This window comes from Tympanuchus pallidicinctus, unplaced genomic scaffold (genome assembly GCF_026119805.1).
Source record: "Tympanuchus pallidicinctus isolate F22 unplaced genomic scaffold, pur_lepc_1.0 scaffold11, whole genome shotgun sequence".
Classification (NCBI taxonomy): Eukaryota; Metazoa; Chordata; class Aves; order Galliformes; family Phasianidae; genus Tympanuchus; species Tympanuchus pallidicinctus.
The window spans coordinates 2131363-2155206 of NW_026294627.1; the positions used below are offsets into that span (position 1 = coordinate 2131363).

General features: G+C 39.7%; 1 protein-coding gene across 6 annotated transcripts in view; it reads right to left on the reverse strand.

The window, feature by feature from the left end:
- The window catches only part of TENM4 (teneurin transmembrane protein 4), an 810928-nt gene that overhangs the window by 381669 nt on the left and 405415 nt on the right, over nucleotides 1-23844 (reverse strand). For all 6 annotated transcript variants that reach the window (XM_052669278.1, XM_052669305.1, XM_052669320.1 and 3 more), the window contains one exon: nucleotides 10467-10564. The gene's annotated coding sequence lies outside the window, so the exon portion shown is untranslated. The remainder of the gene's footprint in view (nucleotides 1-10466; nucleotides 10565-23844) is intronic.

Consider the following 23844-nt stretch of genomic DNA (forward strand, 5'->3'; position numbering starts at 1 on the left):
GAGTAATTTAGGCTGGAGGGATTCTTTGGAGGCCATCCAGTCTAACCTCCTGATTGTGGCAGGGCTAAATTTAATGTTGGATACAATTGAGGAATTAGATTATGTTACTCAGAATCATAGACAAACCAGTTCTGTCTATCTCCAGTGATGGAGATACCTCTCATGTTCATGTTTTAACCTCACTGTGAGCATTATTTTTCTAATCTAAAACAAAATTTTCCTGTTGCAATACGGATGAGGTCAAACCTGGGGGAGTTTCAATTTACCTCCTTAAAAATCTTCCTCTATAGCATCATGAAAGTTGCAAGTCTCCCTCTGACCACAGTCCTCACTTGCAAAATAGAAATAATATTTCCTAATAGGTATTCTTTTCTTCATTATTCCCTATGTATAACAAAAGTACTTGGGGACAGGAATTCGTGCAAGAGGTCCCCAGTATAACTCTAAGTATCAGTAAATTCCATTCTAGAAGTATTAAGTGATCATGGTGATGAGAAATATGCAACAGAGACATTTTTTTAGGTGCTTCTGTTTGCAAGAAATTTGGTTATTTGAAACCTTCAGAAAGTTGAAAGTACCTTCAAATATGCAATATCCTAATTGAGTTTTAAGAGAAAGTTTGGGGTACGTTTTTAGTAAAAATTTGTTTCCCTGTCAGATAAAAGCCCCTCAGAAATCACTCAAATGCCACACACAAAGCACTTCAAAATCATTAACTGGTGTGCAATGTTGATTTCACACAGCAAATTTGATTGAAAACAGAAGTTTATCAGTGAAATGCTGAAGTAGCCTTGAATATGGGGAAGTGAATGAGTGTAATTGCTGATGGGTTCTTTTTATTATCAAGGAGCCTTGATTATAGCTTTATAGACTTAAATTATGGCAAATCTAGGACAAGATCAATTTAATATCTAAGCAAATATTTATATGAAGCTGGAGATTGGCACATATTGATCTGTTTATAAGGAGCATAATTCTGTCTTTCCATTATGTACTTCCACAACAGCAAGAAGCTGCAAGACATGAATAAAAAGAAAATACAGCTTGAGAAGTTGGAGTGTTCATCCCAGCCAAACAGAGCTATATGCCGAAACCCCCCTTTAGATGAAAATCAGTGTATGGTAGATACATTGATAACCAGCTCATGTAATAAGTTAGGAATCCTTGAAGGAATATAAAGCATTCAGAGTATCTATCAGACTCTATTTTGTCAAACTGCCAATTGTCCATGGGCAACATCACCCAGAGCATCAGCTGCAACATCCCTATTGTCCCAGCATTCGTGAGAGGTCACCCTGATATCAAGTAGAGGAGCATTTGTAACTTGTGAGACGAAGAAGGATCCTTGTGAAATGATGACCCTCCCAACAAAGGCTGCTTTTGTTGGAAGCAAAGGCGGGTGTGGGGGTAGGGAAGAGAATAAGTCGGATTACCTTTTGTTACTTTTGACAGCTGAAAAGGCCCGGGTGAATAATTACCCTTAAAACTAACAAACAAGGAGAAAGAAAAAAATACAGAAAAAGAGAAAGGAAAAAAAACCCTTGACCCCTCCCCATATACAATAGCTCATCTGAAGTGAAAACAAAATAAAAATAACTTGGGGGGGGGGAGGGGAATCCTCAATTTGAATTTTCTTTCTGCTTTTGGCAAGTGTATATGTACAGATACACATACAACTGGAAGGCTCCCACTAGGTTTGGTCCACTCAGCAGCAAGCCTTACACAAAATGCCATAACAATCAAGGGAAAGTACAGCAGCAAAAAGCACACCCTCAGTAGAATGCTGCATTGTTTTAGTCACAAAAGAATGATTCCTGGTGAGCAGCAGTTATCATCTGTTTTGCATACTCTTTATTTTGCTCTTAATTGGCATTATGTGAAAACTTATCTAGAAGGCCATGGGAACCAAAAGGCATCCCTCGTCCCCTCCCTCTTTGAACAAACAAATCCCAATTAAAGCATAATTATCTCTCTTGCTCTTAGCACTCTCAACTAGCAGATAGATACAAGGAGGAGAAACATTATTAGTGTGGGAGCAGCTACCTTCTCTTATGAAAATTCTTGAAAAGATCATAAAGAAAACAAAGGGCATACAAGTGGACCAGGTTTGGGTGAGCTAAGAGGAGTGGTCCTTTTTTTTTTTTTTTAAATGTGTGATCTGCATAACTGGATGATTTTCTAAAATCTTCTGTAAGTTATTTTGTAAAATCTTTCATTTTAGAGTAACTGAGCTAAGACTCAAAATGCACTTGTGGAGTTTGGATGAAAGCCTAGAAAAAAATGAAGACAATGAGCAGAAAAGAAAAGGGAAAAAAGACACAGGTGTCCTTCCTGAAAGCCTAAATTCTTCCAGAAATCCATAAACATGACAGTTCCACTACAGTTCCTCTGGTGTGATGATGGAAAAATATCCCAGGGGAAATAAAAAATATCATTTTTTAATTGGTACCTAGTGCTCACTTCCCCAAACCATATCCTGCTGCTGAATATTGCATACCTACAGCCACTTCAAAAATTTCTGCAACTCCTTCATCCACATGGACATGCAGCAATTGGAGATGGCTATAACTTGGAGAGGGTTTCAATGACATCATCCTTAGGCTTTTTTTTTTTTCCTGTTGTTGCATTATTATTTTTTTAATGTACTCTTTGAAGTGTCCTTGGGGAATGAACACTCACTGCTGATCCCAGTTACATGTGTGCTGGACTGCTGCAGACTTCAAAGATAGCTCTGCATACCTTCCATATCAGAGTCTATCCCTAAGTTAGCAAACATTTGCACTCCACTCATCCTGTCTCATCAGAAGCTACTAAGAATATGCATGTGTCAGGAAACATCATGCATTTTATCACTTCAGCAAGTCATGCCATCATTAAGCAGTACGTGTCCCAGTTGTATCTCTTGGATGTAGCTATAGGCTTCACAAAACTGAGCAAGGAAATAACCTCTCCTCTCCTCTCCTCTCCTCTCCTCTCCTCTCCTCTCCTCTCCTCTCCTCTCCTCTCCTCTCCTCTCCTCTCCTCTCTTCTCTTGTCTAAGAGCTTTTGGGTTTTGTCACTGCATATATGCTCTTTGTTTTCACCCTGGTTGGCCAGTGCAACAGGGAGGAAAAGGGACAATGTCCTCTTCAAGAGCCAACTGGAGCAAAGAAGGCTCTACAGACACTTCAAATACACAGCAAATACAAACAGGGAAAACAACCCTGCTTGCACATTTGTCTCTTGAAACATTTTCAGATTTTGTGAACTGCTGTTAGAGGGGTAAGTGAGCTGTCAGACTGCCAAGCAATTGGTTAAAGGAGCGGTTCAAACAAGGTGGAACAATGTGGAAATTATTCAACTGCATTTAACCACAAAAATATGCAATTTCTTCTGTGCCCTCCCATCATTTAATACCTAGAGGCTACTAGGGAGGAGGGATGAGCAAATCTCTGCCTCCCAGAACAAAGATGAAACCTGCAGGGAGACAGGTGTGATGGAAAGGATCAAAATTAATGTCAAGACAGAGATGAGATTTCAGTTGAGATTTTCATGAGATTTATTGCTGCAAATGTTTTCCCTGGCAAATGTCAGGCCATTAAAATGGAAAAAAAAAAAAAAAAAAAAAAAAAAAATACCCCACAAACAAAACAAAGAAACAAAAAGAAAAACCCACAAATCTAAAACGGGATAAAGAAAATAAAGTGACACTGTGAAGCATGCTAAATCACGAGCTGAAACTCAGCCCTCAGACTCTTTGGAACATGGACAGCCTAGGAAGTGTGCAGTTTTTTCATCTTACCAAAGCCACAGCAATGGCTGTAGATCATATACTGTACGGACAACAAGGATGTTTTGCCAGCGTCCTTTGCAGCATGATTGGGAATGCCACTTGGAGCAAATCGTCAGCTGAAGACTGCTCAATACAGCTGCAGAGTTCTTGTACATGGTCCGATAGGGGCAAATTTTTGGTACTGGGAAGTGTAGATGGACTAGATGGTGCTTCTAGTTCCCTTCCAACTGAACTATTCTTTCCCTTCCCTTCCCTTCCCTTCCCTTCCCTTCCCTTCCCTTCCCTTCCCTTCCCTTCCCTTCCCTTCCCTTCCCTTCCCTTCCCTTCCCTTCCCTTCCCTTCCCTTCCCTTCCCTTCCCTTCCCTTCCCTTCCCTTCCCTTCCCTTCCCTTCCCTTCCCTTCCCTTCCCTTCCCTTCCCTTCCCTTCCCTTCCCTTCCCTTCCCTTCCTTCCCTTCCCTTCCCTTCCCTTCCCTTCCCTTCCCTTCCCTTCCCTTCCCTTCCCTTCCCTTCCCTCCTTACAAAGATCTCAAAAAAAAAAATAAGCAGAATATTCCACATTCCCATTTTGAAGAAGCTTGTTCTGTCCTTGAAGGGACTGACATAAGGACTCCTTATTGCCTGGTAATTACACTTAAAAGTGACAATTTCCCAGCACTGAGAGTGAAAATTGAGGGTAGCAGGTGAATTGTGTGTTTGCCTTGATCAGGGCAGAAACTCTGCATGAGGCTGGCCAAGGTAATTTTTTTTTTTTTCCAAAGGGACTGAACGCTCTGCAGATCTGAGCACATGCCTTAGGCACGTCCCCACCTTTCACTCCCCACAAACACTGTATTGTGAGAAATCCTTGGAGGAAACAAATTGTTTCCATTATGCAGAGATGAACAAACTCACTTGACCCAGATGTCCAGCTCAGGATGAAAAAAAAACACAACATTTGTGCATCCTCTGGCTTCTCTATACGTAGGCTGATGTTGTCATAGGTATGTGTATTTCTTGCAATTTCTTGTAATATCTTTGCAAAAGCAATGACAAACTGCTGCTTGTATTTTCAGGGCTGAGCTGTATTTTCAAGTTGCCAATCTCCATATTTAAAGCTAATCTACTTATCTTTTCCAGGAAGGACACATTAGGTTAATACAATGCTAATAGCAAGTGTTCGGGATAGTGCTTTTAGTGCAGTCAGACTGCCTACTAACAGGTTAAATGCATTGACATGAAGAACTTGCTTCTTCATTTATGATGACAGTTTGAGCATCTACTCCAGGAAAATAAACTACCCTTAATGAGCAAGATTGTGAAAAAGATGACTCCTCTACCTCAAAGGCACATGCACCTTCCTAGATTCACGATAATTTTTTTCAACTAGAAATACTATGCTGCTATTACAAAACATAGAAAGGAAGAATTCTACCTGTTGAAGTACATTTAAAACTGCTCTCCTTATTTCAGCCTGCCCTTCATGTTAGGACTTAACATGACTCTTCGGAGGAGCTGAACAAAGCTTTGTAGCAGCAGTTCTCAGGGGTGCTTTCCTATACCAGGTGCAGACAGGTCCTTTAACTCACTTTCATTTATTTCACCACACTACTGTTTTCTGGGTTATCCTGTTGCATGAGAGATGGATGCCTCTACTCACCTATCTGTTTGTTTTACCTTATGCTATGCAATGGCTTTTTAATCCCAATGAGAAAGCATATAAAAACCAAATCTACCCAGCGATGGAATTATGGATATTGTCCTACACAGTTGAAAAAAATAGCACTATAATAAAATGAAAAAGCTCTATATGAAAAAGCTCTGCTTTTTTTCTATGGAAAAAATTCTAACGCAGAATGGTAACCACTTTGCACATCCCATAGCAAATTTCACACCCTCCCCACTCCATTGGTCCACATCTAATTAGATTCTGTACATTAAAGCAGATATCATGGAGAACTGCTAGAATATTTGAAAGCTTTACCAAAAACTCTATGCGTTGATGTCAGCTAAAGCAAACAAGTGAAAATACACTGGGTTTGTCTCTGCATGTGTAGTTGAGAGCGAGATTTTGATTAGATGTCAGGGGAAAGTTTTTCACAGAGAGGACAGAGGCCCTGGCACTGCTGCCCAGAGAGCCGTGGGTGCCCCATCCCTGGAGGTGCCCAAGGCCAGGCTGGATGGAGCCCTCGGCAGCCTGAGCTGGTGGGGAGCAATCAATCCATGGCAGGGGCTGGAACTGGGTGGGCTCTAAGGTTCCTCCCAATCCAAACCATTCTGTGATTCTATGATGGTTCCCATAGGGACCCGTAGCAAAATTGTTTGCATGCATGGCACTGTTAGATGTCTGTAATGCACACTGCAGAATCATGGAGAGATATGCATAAGGAAAACCTGAAGGCAGCTTGAAAAAATCCTGAAAGCAGCAAAACCATCCTTAAAGTGTCTGGAGGAATCTGCCTGTTGGTGGAGGTGGGTGGTATGTGTAAATAGTGCAGTGTTGTGCAGGCTGTGGGTTAAGTGTAATGTCATTACTGCTTTCCAAATGGCACGCGGTTTTCAGAAGGAAGATGCTATGATATTATGGTATGTAATTAAACCTACAGGGAGATGAGCAATAAGTATCCTCAGGGGAAGATTTCTCTGCGATACTCCATATTGGCTGTTTCACTGCCATGAAGTTATCTCTTTCTCCAAACAGAGTAACGATGGGATCTTTGTTATGGCATCACTGTTGTGCATCAGTTCTGTGGAGAGTGTGAGATCACATCTCTTGCATGTCCCAACAGGCAGAGTGAAATCTGGGCTGAAAATAGCTTTCTGCAGCACAGCAAAAGGCAAACAAAATCTGATATGTCCAAGAAATACAGCTGCAATTCACTTGCAAATCAAAACAGGGAGAAAATGGTTGGCTGACAACATACAAACAGATCTCGGTTTAAACTTCTGATTTCGTACTGGTTTCTATACCCACCCATCCATGTACCCCACAGCCAAGTTACTAATTACATCCTTTCTATTGTTTTGCCAGTTCCTCCTTTGGCAAATAATGGGAGGGGAGGGGATTATGGAGACTGATGCACTTGAGATCAAAAACGAGTAAGTGAGTGAATGCACAAATAAATAAATGATGCCTCTAGTATTCATGAAGACAAGTCTATTCCATCCCTCTCCTGGTATTGTGAGCCAAACTTCAGAGGTTACTCAAGAAAAATGATGGTCTGGTGCCTGAGAGAAATAAGTATCAATTAATGCTTAATTAACATTGCATGACAGATTGATTTAAATAAATGGAACCTTTTAATGAATGTCTTTCTGTATTGTGGGTTGAAACAAGATGCTTTGCAGGAGAATGAGCTGCTCCCTGTTATTATATAACATCTTTATGTTTCTTATACCTGGAGGCTTGAAAATGCATTACTAGCCCAAAATATTAGCTGCTGCATAAACATAGATTTGGTAAGGATATATATCTATATATCCTTATCACTATATATCTTGGATTTATAGTGTAAATGAGAAGATACACCATGTGAATCCTATGACAGGTAGATCGAGGCTAAGAAACTAGGAGACTTAAGGAAATTAGAAGAGATGTACACATCCATCAGTTCTTGGTAAGCTAGGAAAAAGGGATTTTTTAATGAATCTTTATTCCCGCAAAGTGATTCATAAAATAGTTTGCAAACATGCTGAAATGCATATGAGTTGTCTTGTAGGATGACAGGAAAATAGATGGGCACAGGCTGCCATACAATGGTGTGAAAGCCAACAACCAACAGCCAGTGATTTCAAGGTGAGAAACCTAAAGCCAGCCATCTAATTCCGTCTTTCCTCACCTAAAAGTAGTCTGATGTCCAGCAATGAAACCCAGTTGCCATTGAGAGCTGCACTTGAACAGCAATTGGGAATCATCTAGTTTCCAGATCAATGTTGACTGCTCCAACACAAAGATGTTGGCTGAAAAGCACCCTGAGAAGTGTTCTGCCTACCCTGAGGCATTTTATTTTTTTTACCAGACAGTGAAATAATAGTGCCTATTGTTTGTACTGCTTGTACTTATTGCCTGTGTGCATTTCTTCTTGCCAAGTCAGTTCAGCTAGAAGCTGGGAAACCCAGCACAGTGTACCCAGCAAGGAGGGTTGTAGATCAGCTCCTTGGTGTGCAGATATAATTGCCACAGTGATGGCATGGGTGATTCAGTTGTACATAACTGGGGAAAAATATTGTGATTCCATAGAAAATAATTGATTTGAGGTCTACTAGAGGCCCTCTGACTTTTTGTCACCAATCAGATCAACTGACAGAAACAAGGATATTAAGTACCTCAAAGCTGTTGAAAAGATTAGCAAACATCTTTTTTTCTTTTAATATTCTGATTGTGTTGACAATGGTCAGTAGCAATTCGCCTTCAGTAAAAACCCATCTATATATGCTCTGTGAGTTTGTGAGTTGACCCATCTCTTAGTAAACTGAGCTTGTAATTTTCAGTGACTCCCAGCGTTTTGGGGACTTCTATTTTAGAGATCTCTTCTCCATTTCCTCACCAAAATCAGCTAGCTGTAGTCAGTCACCTCGTTATCCTGTTGCTATTTAACATGAAACTGACTTTGAAAACACCGTTGTTTTATTTCTGAAAAAAAAAAAAAAAATCACCTTGTGAAAAAAAGACCCACACTCTTTTATCTTGGAGTGAGATCAGAACTGTAGTCTGAACCCAATCTACAGCCATATTTTAATTCACACCAGCCCTAATAATTCCAATCAATCTAAATCCCGATAAACTATAAATTTCATTTGAGTAGGCTTGGTATGGACAAATATAGGTTGCAGGCTCTGAATTCTCAGTTAATTCATAGTAATTGTTGTTATTATGGAGAGAAACAAACAACCTAATTCCTTATAGAAGAAAGTGGCTCTCCCCAAAGAGAAAATAAGAATGAACTACCGGACATAACCCACAGGTAGAGTTACGTTTTGGGAAGAGTGTCCTATTATTTGGTGATTAAATCACTGGTGTGCACTAACCGCTCCCTTTTTATTTTGCAGATGAACATAATTCTGCATCAATTTCCTTGAAATATCTTTCTACATTCAAGATTATAAGTTTTAGAACTTCCTTTTCCATACTTTTCATAGCTTTTCCTTAACAAGATTTTCATACTCCCCATTCATCACTCATGTAAAGACTTCCCAGGTTGAGGTGAACATCTTTTTTCTTCTGTGTAAGGCAGAAGCCCTGTAGATAGCCCAGACCTTATTGGCAGTGCTAAGTGCTGTTTGTACACCTTCTGCATGAAAAGCTTTTAAAATCTGCATAAAGAAGAGAATATCAAAGGGAAACTTTAAACCCATGTGAAAAATTAGGGCTTCAGGACCTTAATTCCTATAATTTTCCATCTAGTTTTGGATGCCTAGGGATCTGCTTTTCATACTTTTCTTCCTTATTTTATCAGCTGCCCAGAACAGAAAACCATTCAGTCTGTTATTTTTGACATTTTGCCCTCGGTTTGTTACCTCAGATCCTTTCCATGTTATCTTTTCTGTCTTTTTTTTTTCTTTTCTCTGTAATAAATCTACATTATTCCTCCTTCCAACTCTTAATGTTTTGGTTCCTTTCTCTTCTTTTACTACTCTTATCTTTTTGTAACCTTACCCAGAGACATCAAGTCTGTATTAGCTCTAGGCAGATGATGATAATAGGGGAAATTTGGGTCCTATGCTGAATGGGGCAGAAGATCTGCTGACAAAGGACATGGGGAAGACTGATGTGCTCAATCTGTTGTTCACCTTGCTCCATACTGGTAGGACTTGCCCTCAGCAATCCCAGGTGCCTGCAAAAGGTGGGAAAGCTTGGAGACAGGAAGACATACATATCAGTGGTGAAGGATGATGAGATTAGGGAACAAAGAAGCTGTGCACAAGTCCATGGAACTCACTAGGACACTCCTGAGTGCTGAGAAATCTGGCCGATGTTCTGAGGCCCCACTCATTAGTCTTTGAATAGCTTGAGGCAATTGAGGAAGATTTCTGAAAAATGGAGCTCTCATCTTCAGACAGTGAAAAATGGAAAATTTGGGAAAACAAGACTGGTCAGCATCATCTTGGTCCTTGGGAAAATGTGGGAGCAAATATTCATGGAAATAATATTTAAGCACTGACATCCTCATCGTAACAAACAAGCTGTCTGCATCCAATCAACCCACACAACGATCTTCCATGAAACGTGCTGAATGTTCAGATGGATGCTTCTGTATTTTCTTTCCTGCTCCTCCCCACAAACATCTATAAAATAACCTTGTTATTCCCTTCCCTTCTCTGCAATGATGCCTAGAAAGCACTGACAAAGGCTAGGCTAATGACACTGTTATCATTGCCTGTCATAGTTACTGGCACTCTTATTGCATCCTTGATTCTCCATCAATCTGTCACTACCTATGTCTTTTTGATTTGTACTTTGATGTAAGCCATTTCATGCAGAGAATATCTATATTCTACAGTGTCCAGCACTGATTTTTATTGCAAATGACTCCTTGAAAGGGACTCCCAAGTTTGACAGTAATAAAAATTATCAGTATCAAATAACAGTAGTTCTGCAGAAATTAGTTAAATACTTCATGACTCCAATCATGCTTATGAAACAGTACAATGATCATAATTTGATTTTAAACAGCAAAGCATAATGAAAACATCCTAGACATAGGGATTAGTACTCACTTTTTGCGTTTAACTTCTTAGAAATGTCTAGGAATAATCCATCAAATACTTCTTGTAGGATGCAGTTTTAACCTGGACATGTGTTATTTTCAGTCTACCTGTCAAAAGACACAGACAAAAATAAAAACAAAACCATCAGTGCTTTGTTTTGTGATTTTACCTTATTTTCTATGCTGAATGAATTTAAACCAGCTGCTAGGGCACAAAAAAAGAGTCACCTATACATTCATGATTCCTAGTGTAATGACATGTCATCACTGTAATAGAATATGATTATTCATTCCATGGAAATACTGTGTGTGTTAAATACAAACTAAAGCTTTCTATATAGTATTTAGAATTAAATGCTTGTCCTTAGCTAACTGTGTAAACATCCATCTCTTTGCCAAGAGAGTAATTTACCAGTTCCTCTATTGCAGTTTAAAGAGTTTCTGAGTAGTATGGTGGTTATTCCTTTCCTGTTGTGTGATTTTACAGTCCTCAAAAGGTGGGATATTTATTTAATTTACCCAATCACCCCAAATGTTTCCTTCTTTAAATGTTTTGTCTCTGTTGAGGTGAAATGACTTAGATCTTAGACAAATGCTCATTGCTGCTTCCACTCATATCAGTAAATTCTGTCTTAGCTGAGCTTCTTGTGGTATAGGAGAGCCCCAGTTTAAATGTAATGAGCCCTGTGTGACAAACATGTTTTGCCTCAAGACGGATGTTCACAGAAATCGGCTCCTCTGGAAGCTGGCCCACATTTACAACACAGCACCAGGGCTCTGCTCTTCTCTTCTATCTGTCGTTATTATGATGAATGAGCTGATTAGCTCATTTCCTCTCTCTTAGCTCTTCTCCTTGTGCTGGGTGACACAGTCCCACGGGGACTGAGGTAGTGAGAAAGACTACAGTAGATGGATAGGAGTGGTCTCATTAAGAGCCACATTTGCCAGGGCCGGCATCTTTCCCAGGCTACCCATTTTGATTGATGTGCAACAATTTTACATGCACTCTGCTGCACAGGGTCTTTTAAAAGTGGCAAAAAAATAAAAATCAAAATAAAAAAATCTGAGTAATGTGGAAGCAGGCTGTTACGGAAGTGGGCTTCCACGTCTTTCTCAGAGAAACCTGATTCTGTATACACAGCACAGTCCAAAACTGCACTGACCTTTTAATCTTGCCAACTGGAGATGAATTTTGAATCCAAGCTTTCCACTGAAAAGGTGCAAAGGTTGCCTTAAGTACCTGCTCAGTACACTGTCCTTTACTTCATGAACCACATTCTTTGGTTTCCTCCCACTAATTTCTCTTCTTGAACAATCCTCTCTAGTGCTGATTGTGTCCTGGTACAGATTGTTCCTCCCAATATGCATTTTTCAATGCTGCATCTCATTTGGTGATTTCCTGCTTAAGGTTTCCAATCTTCCAATCTTCACTGATTTATGCAATACCTCCCAATTTGGATCACCTGTGACTCTAATTAACACAAACTCTTTTTTTCTTTTTTTCTTTTTTTTTTTTTGGCTAATGAATGAAGACATTTGAAGGCTACTGGACTCAAAACTGCTTGCTGATATTCCCCCACTAGAAAACTCACTCAATGTAACACACTTTCATTTAGTATCTCACTCTGCTAATAGCCCTGCGGATGGTTTTTAATCAACATCACAGGGTCCTGATCTAGGCCAATCTGAATTAATTTTGTGAATATCCTCTCTCACAGATGTTCACTTCAGTGAGCAAGAAAACAAAAGCAAAAGAGGTCACTGCTTACCAAAATGCTTTTCTAAAAGATCTGAAAAAGACGAGGAGGTAAGAATAATTTTTTTCTTCTCCTCTTTCAAGCCTCTGGTACACATGTATTTCCCCCACCAGAATATTGATGCTTCTCACAATTTTAATGTATTGCTTGTCAAGGCAGAGACTACTTTTGCCAATGAGCCCCAGTACAGGGAGAATAATGAGGATATGGGTCCCTTCCAACTTGAGGTATTCTACTATTCTATATCTACAGGATAACACATCAAATGCAACTTGAGCGTGAATTAATCTCTTAAAAAAAAAAGCTGAGATGAAAACCTGGACCAAAGCACTTTTCTGGATGTTATCCAGAAATGCCTACTGGATTTGAATCCGGATCTGCAAAGTTTAAAACTTTTTCCTACCAGAGGATTGCTCTCCTTTCTCAATAAAAGGGATTCATGCAATGTCTTTGGCATATATGCTACGGACACTGCTACTTGACTATTCTTTTCTGTTTCCTAAAAAGTAGAGCCTCACCCTATCCACATGCACAACTTTGCTGTCAATTCTTAATATGACAGTCTTAATAGGGTAATTACATTCCTCCTGGAATTCTGGAATTAAAAAAACACTTTTATGTTACAGACAAAAATGCTACGAAAGACATCTGTGGCATGATCATACTTCACTTGGGTTGCTTACTTTCTAAAACATTAGCTAATGATTCTGAATTAGCTCTAAAATATTCCTTTCATTCAAATTCCCATGTTCTAAAAAAACCCACCACACAGTAGTAAAAATTGATGATCCCCCTCTTGTTTCCCACCCTATCAACAACCAACATTATTAAATAAATTTTTAGAAAAAGAAAAAGAGGAAAAGGTCCGTATGTTTCCAAGAGCATCAGAAATTATACAGAAACTGATCTAAGCCAAGAAATAATCTGAAGGAGTGCAGAGGAATGTAGAAAATATTAAGAAGAAAATTTGGAAAGCATTTTTAGTAGCAAAATGGATAAATATTCATCATATTTCTTAAAAATTAAGATGCGCTGCTGATTCTATTCTTATGAATATTTTTAGTGCTGAAAGACATACAGTACCAAAAGTTTGTCACAGAGGTTCTCCTCATATTAGGAAGAAATCACACTTTTTTTTCCAGTCTAAATTTGTAAATGTGCCCCATTGGAAATAAATTGCTTCTGACCTGTTAAAAATAAGCATACGAACCTAAATCCAACTCCATTGCCAGTGCAGTTTATGTTACACACAACTTCATGGAGGTGTAATTAGCAGCACATGGCAATAATTTATTATTGGTTTAAATAGCCTGAAAAACTGGGGAAATGGAAAGCTCTGTGCCAGACATACTATTCTGGTTTACATTAATTTAGTTATTTTACCTTTGGTGCACATTCATCTATCCATACAATGTGAATGCACCATTGAGAAGGATGCTGAATATTGAACATTTGGCTGAATATGAAATATGAACTCTGAGGCAGAGTTGCAATAATACTTCCATTTGCATTATTATGATTAACATTCTTCTGAATAGGAAGCATCCAGCAATATTAATTACAGAAAAAGTGAGAATCCAATTGTCATAAATCACCATGCAGGGTACAGCAAGCTCTCCAAAAACCTTATAGAATAACTCTTTCTCTGTGTTTTTTGGAGTTAATTTCAACCTCTTTTTCACCAGGCTTTCCCCCTTGTGTCTGCTGACAAGATAGTAATTATGCTTTTCTCTTGATTAACACATTCTTTTCAATAAGGTCCCAAACAGCTTTCACATGAAAGGCTGAATCCAACTGAGCATAGTTTTTCTCATTAAAGACTCAGCGTTCACCCATAGTTAATTTATCACACAGATACATCCTGTCTCATAGGAGAAAGGGTGGCCTTGAAGCTAATGCTCTCGATTTGATCAGAAGTTTAGTTCCACAACAGCTGAAATGAATGCCTTTTCAGATATGATGGTTATTGAGTTCATTTAATACATTAACATTGCTGAAAAAAATTGTTGTACTGTTTCTCTACTAAAGCACAGATCCAACTGATTGATTTAGTACTGAAAGGTTTATTTTGCCTTAAGTACATAAGAATATACATCACTACAGACAAACCCAGGAAAGTTATTTTTTCTTGAAAAAATATTAGCCATAAACCTCTACAAACATATCAAACTTTTATTTCTATCTTTGTATCCAGTCAGCATTTCGTTCTTTATTACCATTTCTTCCCTTAATATTCTTAGCAAAATTGGCAAAATTCATTAATTCATCAAAGTGAACAGCCCTGTCGTTTGGTGCATCAGGTTTCATTTGTAACAGGCATACAAAGCAATGATTTCTTTTGATGTATTACATTGCATTCTACAGACTATCCAAAAATAAAAATTCCTTCATAATCAGTGTTATGAAAACAAAGCATCCACATCACTGACCACACACAAGGAGAAAACAATTTCTTGCCACCTGGGCCCTGGTTGTATTGTTTTGAGATTTGTTTGCTTGGTTGTGTTTTTTTTTCAGATATGTTATTTTCAAATGTATCATTTATTCAGACAACAGCTAAGAGGTCTATCTGCTGTTCAGCTCTGGAAGCAGCAGTATTCCTCCCAGCTAGCCTGCTGCTTCGGTCCATTACATGTTAACTCACAGCAGGTGAGATGCCCCTGAATTACTCTGGTCCCAATTGAATTCCTACAGAAACTGCATCTGCTTTGCAAGAAAGCAATCCCTGGGGGATGGCAGTAATTAGTGCTGTCCTCAACAGCACAATAAATGTCATAGGTAGCCATGCTGCTGCCATGGTGCTGATAGAAGGAGATCATGAATATCCTTGCTCAGAGAAGCTGTAGGTGTCCCATCCCTGGAGGTGCCCAAGGCCAGGTTGGATGGGGCCCTGGGCAGCCTCAGCTGGTGGGTGGCAGCCAGCCCACAGCAGGGGTCGGAACAAGATGGGCATTAATGTTTTTTTCCTAAGCCATTCTATTGTTCTATTATTCTATGATCAGTCCCATCTCTGATGCTCTTGAGTTGGTCCTAGAGAATTCCAAAAAACACTCAGAGTTATACTTCAGATTATCTCAACTCTGAATGCTTTTAGGAGACATTTACTATCACGCACATGTTTAATTTTCCCTGAAGTCAGCAGAGCTTCAATATTCTCCTACAGTCAAGTGTTCCCTCCTTGACTGAATGTGGACAAACTGATGAATTGGATGCACTCAAGACCAGGATTAAATAAATATATACATATATAAACTGGTCACTGCTGTCTCTGTGCTGCGTTTTTCTCCATCTCTATTTTCACTGTCATGCCGAACTCTAAATGATTACTGTCTAACATGGCAACTAAGTGGAGTGAGGCAGGAAGCAGAGACAACGTGCGTAGAAATGAGCTGAAAATCATCCTCCCAAAGGAAGCCCAGTGCACAGGACAACCTCTCATTATTTTGAGCCCCTACAGAGAATGGAAAGACATATCTGATGTATTTGGAGATCATAGACACGTTCCAAAAAGCATCAAATAAAAGCAGAAGGGAGTTTCATTGGGTTCAGCAAAGTCAAAGGATGTCTTTAAGTCAGCATATCCCTTTATGATGATTGAAGCCCAACCACCACTTCAAACATACCCCAGACCTGCACATCATCTCTTTTCACACCAGACCAACATCCTGTGTAGACATATTTCTGACTTTGGCCTAATGTTTCATTTCCACTAACATTACACTGACAGCTCATCACTGGCAAAACATATTATTATTATGAATTTCATCCACACAGTAAGTCCTTGCCTAAAAATACATGGAGAAGGCAGTGCTCAGAAATTTAACAAGAGATCTTTTTTTTCTCATCACCAGACCATACTAGGTGATGAGATTTGCCTGGAGAGGCGACCATTCCCATACACAGACTTATCTGGCAATGAATTAAGAGTTGTGATCCACCCCGCTTCTAGATGAAAGGAAACAAGAGACAGGATGGAGAGTGCAGGCTGAGTCATCCTGGAGGAGAAACTGCAGACGCAGTTAAGCCTAGAGAACTGTTCTTTAGCAATGCATCTCTTCTTTTTAGCCCACACATCAAGCCAATTTTGAACCCCTTCGTCCAGGACAGCTCTCAGTGAGTGTTTTGCACATCCCATTCTGTTTCAATCATGTTGTAGAGGCCATTTCACAGCATTTTATCTCTGCTGTTATTATTATTATTATTTTAAGAAGACTGAATTTTTTTTTTAAGCAGTTGGAGGACTGCATTTATAGAGCAGGTTGGAAAAGGCTACACAGTGAAGGCTTCTCAGAATTAAGATAATTTTCTCAGTGTGTAATAATTTAAAATGAAAAATTGGATTTCTGCAAAATGGTAGCAGAAGCAAAGGATGTGGAACGTGTCCTGTTGAGTTTCTTCAGAATTACTTTTTAATATTCATCAAAGAATTGCTGTCTTGTGCCCTTTGTGTACCAACCTCTTCTTCCTTATTTGTTACAGGACGATAAGATATGCTCTGTGCAAAATGTTTGCTTTCATATTCCACTTTAATCATACTGTTTTTGAATCCTCATTTGTTTTTACTTGCTTTAGTAGACACAGATTTATCTTTAGCCATCTACACATGTATTTGAAGGAACTATGAATCTTGACTCACTCAGATGTCTATTTTTTAGCTGCATAAGTTAGTGGCCAATGAGTTGCAACCCAAGCTGCACTTTCAAAGTGCAGATGAATACTTACTTCATTACTTGTAATATTCCCTTGATAAGGTCTAAGCAATAATGTTGGTAATGACACTATTCTAAACATTGCAGTTGACCACAATAGTAAGCCAGTTAAATAACTTATTTTATGAAGCAAGTAGAACTCAATGTAATTCCTGGTTTTGGCCAACTGGAACAAGCAAACAGGTCATTTTCACCAGTCTAAGTGGGCTGATTTTACTTTTGAATTGCTTCTGCTGTGGCAATTTTATCCTTTGAACTCAGATTTCAGGTTGGCTGAGCAGTTGTTCCAAAATGTAACAGCTTCTCTTTTGCACTGAAGTTGGTCAGATACTTGCTGAGTTTAAAGGTAACACAGCTATCTGATGGAAGCTTGCTAAGCAGTACAGAAAGCCAGCTTTTCTGCACATACAGAACCTTTCTTTAAAGCTTACCGCAACATTTGTTTTGAAATGTTCCTAGTTTGTATTGCAAAATTCAAAGCATTAGAATATGTTTTTTGTGCAATGGAATCTCCAAGCTAAATATTTCTCTTGTCTACTGTGAAAAAAAAAAAAAAGAAGAAAAAAAAAGTCTTTGGCTTCTGGGTCATTTTCTCCGCTACTGCTTTTTGTAGAAGAAAAATATTTTTATTCTTGGGTTCATTTCATAACTAACAATCTTTTCTCCTGTCCCATTTGAACTGTACATTAAAAATGTCCTTGTAGAAGAAAGAATTTCTGCATTTGCTAGAAAAGCATCAGACTACGTTCCCCAGGTCAAAGCAGATGTTTCTATAATTGTTGCTCAGTTGTTGCCTGTAAATGTTTTAAATCTTTCAGCAAAGCCTCGACCAACAATAAAACATAATCTTAGCATCAATACACTTTTCTTTAAAGCTGTTAAATGGAAGCAGTAATCTTTATCCAGTGCTGATCTGTAATCCGAAGGCCTTCAGTGCTTTGCAGTGAAGGATAATTGCCATCCCTATGTCCTGCTTGTGGGTTGGTGAGCTGACACTGAGAAGCTTACAGGAGCACAGCTATTGAACTGAAAGGTGCAAAACTTGACCTATCTCTGAAGGTTCCAGAGAAAAGTCTGGCAGCTGTGGACTCCACATTTCCCATGGACGTTAAGCATTCTTCTGCATCACCTTGAGTATGATATCTGGTCACTGTGAAGGCTATTTGCACATCTGAACTTGGATGTATTCTGGCTTCTTTTGATAAAGATAGCAACTTGCTTGCAATGTTTTTATTCCACTTGCCACAAACCACCCATTCTCTACAAAACCTCAATTTTTTGCAAACTTCTTAAGACTATAATAATCATAGAATACATCAGACACAATGAATAAGAATGTATAGAAAGCAAAAGATCTCAATATAACTGAAAGCATGTTGATGATACACAAAATGGATAAAATATTTTTAGCATATTCTTGAAAGCTGCTTTCTCAGCAATTAAAATATCACAAAGCTGCTGGAATGGACCAGGTAGATCAGCTTAGACAGTTCTGCACTGCTGGGGAACACGTTATGCCTGTAAGGTGTTGCTGAGCCTATTCTTTATTGTGCAGCTGCTTTACTGGTCTAGGTGGTATCATTAGTGTGAGCAGTACGTATGAACAGAGGGCAATAAGACTTTCTTCTGAAGCTCAGTGCTTCTGGGCAGTAAAATCTGTTGTTTTCCTGCTTCGTGGGAATGTAACATTCCTGGAGAGGGCATATTCAAGGAGGATGGTAAGGACCTCTTCACTTTAGCACTTCAACTCTGCCACTACCACAGCTGTTCTCTTCCAGGGCAATGTGGTCATACCCTGACATGTGACAGATCTAAGTACAAATGGATAGGGATTGTCCTGGGGCTAACTACTAAGGGCACTTCTGATCTTGAGAGATGCTACCACCTATCCCAGATACCTGCTAGACTGGTAAGTATGATCCAACTCTTGAAGAAGACCTACACATTACTGAAACAGCATAAAGAGACCAGGTTCACCATCCCAGGGCATCCCAAATGGCACAAGATGCCATGAAAAGGTTTTCTTTTGTGCCTCTCAATGCTCATCTCTCCCTCCTTTGTGTAAAATGGGAGCCTATGGCAAATAATTCAGTCAGTTCTAGAAAGTCTCAAGAACTAAATGTTTTAAATGAGTTCAGAGGACACACTCTACTTATATGACTGGGCATACACACACAAATATCTACATATATATATAAATAGATATACACTATATATACACACAATGAAATATGCTGTTATCAAAAGAACTGCGTGTCCCAAGAAAGGGCTGAGCAGCTGAAGTTAGACTGGCATGTTGGTCTGTACCCTAGTGACTTCTTACAGGAGTATTTAACTTTGTCCTAGAGCCAAATTGTTTTTCTTCAATTGGAAAGACTGCAGAGGCTGACCTGCCTTCCATTTTCGTTAAATATATACGATGATATTAGGGGTTATACTTTTACAAGGGAGATAATATGTATCAGCAAGACAGAATCTTTATTTCTGATAGAATAAGAAAAATATATTCCAGTATTAGCTACACAGAAGAACTCAAATCTCTTAATATTCACATCCAAGTGCAAAAGTCACATTCAGATCTTACCTCTCCCAGAAAAAACTGTGTCATGGGAGAAGCCCCATCATTTCAGGACTTCCTTCTGCTCTGTTCCCCAATGAAACAGGAACACACCCGAGTGCCAGGACTGCAAGGAGTGTAATGAGTGAAATGCTACAGCAGCCTCTCCACTAGACTTGTCATCAGTATTTTACAGCTGTGATTGTACCAGAAGTAGTCCATCGGATTACTATTACTTTATAACCAAACTCATTATTCTCCTTTCACTGCCTAATTAATAATTTATATAAAAATAAACACTCAGTTTTTAAAGGAAATTCACTGATGACAGTAGGCCTCCTACTGCACTATCCTCCCTGCACACTGTATTGTATGACTTTGAGCTATTCTTCCTCATTTCATTATTCAATGTGTTTCAAGAAGGCCTTGAAGTTGATGCTGTAATCTTGAGGAAACTGATAAGATCTTTCTCAGTGCAATAAAAGTTGAGTAAAAGCAGAAGCTCCTCACACACTCTTTGCCCATGCTGCAGCTCTCCTCCAGCAGCTCCATCCCTCCGACAATGCTGCATGCAGGAGATCTACATTTCATTGCTTATCAATAGATCTCCATTCTTCTGTGAATGGGAATGGCGTTCCTTCAGACCTGTTTTTGTGAAGCAGACCTATATCCATAGGAGCAATTAACTCCCTGCTGTGAGTTTAGACACGCCAGCTATACTGCAGCTGCTCTCTGTTGCTAGCACTAAATTTTCCTCAGTAGTGGATCAACGTGTTTAAACACTTTGATCTTCTTTATCTCAGTGAGGAGATTTGAAAGCCTCCTGGATGAACAAGCTTTCTTTCGGGTGCAGCTCCATCTCATCCACCATTTCAGTGCTGACCCGAAACTTTTATGCTTTATTTACTGGAGAGGCGTCATCTTTTGAAATGGCTTCTCACATCCTCTCAGAAAAGCTTTTTCTGGTTGTTTTTTTTTTTTTTTTCTTTCCTCTAACACTGAGCTTAAGTAACGGTACTTCAAACAGCAGATAAGAGGCACAAAGGGGACTGAGACTTATACACAGCGATTCAGAATCATCTTAATCTCCGTCATGCACTTTCTGATTTTCTTTTTAATCTCCCGTGGCACAGTGTGCACCAGACACAACTGAGAACTTGCTATTTAAGCTGCCTTATTACTGTTACGCTATGAAATCTTAACTACTCTTTGGTATATATGAGTATGTATAAATCAAAGTGAGGGAATGCACATTTCAGATGTGGGTATGGTGGGAGATGAGAATTAGTGTCACCATCCTCTTCTTGATGAGTTGAGGCTGACTCTGTTTTCACACCTCCCAAGGAGCCAGGACATGACTATTTGTGATGGGAAACTACTCAGAAGGAAATTCCTCTGTATTCAACTCTGGTGAGGCTGCACCTCGAGTGCTGTGTTCAGTTCTGGGCCCCTCACTACAAGACACTGAGGTCCTGGAGTGTGTCCAGAGAAGGGCAGAGAAGCTGTGAGGGCTCTGGAGCACCCTACGGGTTTTATGGGGAGCAGGTGAAGGAGCTGGGATGGTTCAGTCTGGAGGAGAAGAGGCTCAGGAGAGATCCTACTGCTCTCTCCAATTGCCTGAAAGGATGTTATGGTTAGGTGGGGGGGGGGGGGGTCAGCCTTTTCTCCCAGGTAGCAGCAATAGGACAAGAGGTGATGACCTTAAGTTGCACTAGGGGAGGTTCAAGTTGGATGTTAGGAAAAACTTCTTCTCAGAAGGAATGGTAATGCATTGGCACAGGCTGCTTTGGAAGGTGGTGGAGTCACCATTCCTGGAGGTGTTCAAGAACTGTGGAGATATGGCTCTGAGGGACGTGGTCAGTTGGACTTTGTGATCTTAATGGTCTCTTCCAAGCTAACTAACTCTATGATTTTAGGATTCTGTGAATAACATTATCAGACTTATTCCTCCGCCAACACAGAAATCCCATTTTCAGTACCCAGACCAACTCTATGTTTCTTTGCCCATCATGGCACAAGCACAGTCACAGAGAGATGAGAAATTCAACTCGTTAATGAAATTCGCAATCTGAGATTGTCTATACATTAGTTTAACCCCAAACTAACCTAATATACTTGCATGCAAATTTTTACTGCTTGCAATGAGAGCAAGAGCGTTACACTGCTTGTAAAGCAGAGAAAGGAGAGGAAGAAGCCCGGAGTTTAACAGATATTAGAGCAGCCTGGATGGTAGGACCAAATTAACAGAGGGCTGCACTCTTATCATAATACTTCCACAGAAATGTGGGCAGGGCATTTTCACCCACCCCAGAGTCTTTTAGTGCTGGCAGTGACACTGAACTCCAAAGAAAACGACATAATTAAAGATGACTTTTTCCACAAATATTTGCTCCCAAGGCAAATAAAAATATGATTTTAATACTGCAGGGAATGGGAACATGTGGTAGAGAGACAGATAACTCAATCAAGACTTTAGTGAAGATTATTTGTGCTACGGTCGGAGTACCCCCACCCTGCCCCAGCTGGGTTTATTACACAGGTGGATGGAATGTGCTCTGCTCCATTTCCAAGGGAGCCACACAAGCCCTGCATAAATCAGTCAGCAAGTACCTTGAACCACACATATTAAGAATGCAAGCTAGAGGAATTCCAGCATGAAGCGTGTTTAGACAAAGAGGTGATTATGACATGGAGAGGAGTGCAAAAAAATTCATCTGGAAACAGGGTAAGAGCACAGTAGCTCAAGGAGGAAGAAAGTCTGATATTGTATATTTATAGCCTCATAAATTGGGTGATTTTAATCTCCCAGGTGTGGTACAGCAGTATGTATTGGAAGTGAATTTCTGGCTCACAGAAAAAAAAATTGTGGAGACTGGATGTATCCATGCAGTTTAGGAGACCCAGATTCTGATCTCATTTACAAAGGGTCTGCCCAGGTGAGCTTTTGTGGGCATCAATGGCATTATGCAGCACAAAGCAGAATGGAGTCAGATGATATCTAAGTGTACTGTTTGCATTGCAAAAAAAAAAGGAAGGGAGAAAAAAGTGGTTCATATCAGTGTATGCTGCAAGCTTGACCATAAAAATGCATTCCTAGTGGGTCAGCACCTGTTTAGATAAATGGTTTACTTGAAATGCACAATGCAGTACAGCTCACATGTTTATCCATATGACACTAACCCAAACTGCCAGCTGTGGCCAGTCGTCCAGTATGTTCCCTCTTCATCTATGACATATGAAACCATATGGAATCATCTATCCATTAGGAAGAGATCATTTTCAGACGGGAAGGTTTTCTGGCACAATTATTAGCTGTGGCATTCTTGACCAAAATAGTCAGGAAACAAAAAGGGTCTTAAGTTGTCTTAAAGGGTCATGTGAAGAATTTTCTGTTTTTAAATCATCTTTCAAACTTGTCCCTTTTTTAAAAAAAGAGTGCCTTTTATCTCCAACCTTAACATCAGACTGCTGTATGGGCTACTTTTCTCTCCACCATTTCCGTGATGAGTGATCGTGGTGCATGAGGGCTACTGGTTTCCCCTGGGTTTGATTAGGTCTAGCAGACAGGTAGATGACTTGCTAGAAATAATCCTTTTTAGGAGTGACTGATGCAAACCCTTTTTGCAAACAAGTGGTCCCACAACTGGGACTCAACAGCCTTTCCTTCTGAAGCGACCTTCTCTTTGCACACGCAACGGGGTTCATTCCGAACCAAATCTAAACACTGCATATCAGCACAGAATCAAAGGAAAACAGTGACAAAGCAGACTCACTAGCTGAATTCAATAATATCTTTATTCAGACAGAAGATCCTATTAGAGCAGTTCTCCTGCTCTCAATCTGGCATAACTCAATTACTCTTGATTTGTACCAATGCAAATGAGATGAGAATCTGCCTCCAGAACACTTGCTAGCTATGCACATTGACATGATCAGAAGTACAGCGTTCCCTGTAATCAGTCCTGGTTTACCTCTAATGGATATAAGCAGAGACAAGAGCCTCAGGCATTTCAGACTCTGCAGAGAAGAGCTGATCTCTGTCTGCCTGTAGAGTATGCACATGATGTACTGAGACTCTGAGAAGCCTATTTTGGGAGTGATGTGGCCACCACAATGAGCCTGAAATGAGGAACTGTTTCTTAAGAGGAGCGTTCAGAGACGCTGGACTTCGTCTCCAACGTGCCCTGCCCCTCAGTACAGCAGAAGCATTTCTCCATTAAATCAGTGTGCAAGGAAAATCAGCTCTGACCGGTGATACACTACAGAATATCCAAAGAAGAGGAAGACAACAAAATTACTGCTTACATTCAGAACAAATCTGAAGGAATTAAACTCCTTGACTTAGCATGCCACTACTTCATTAGC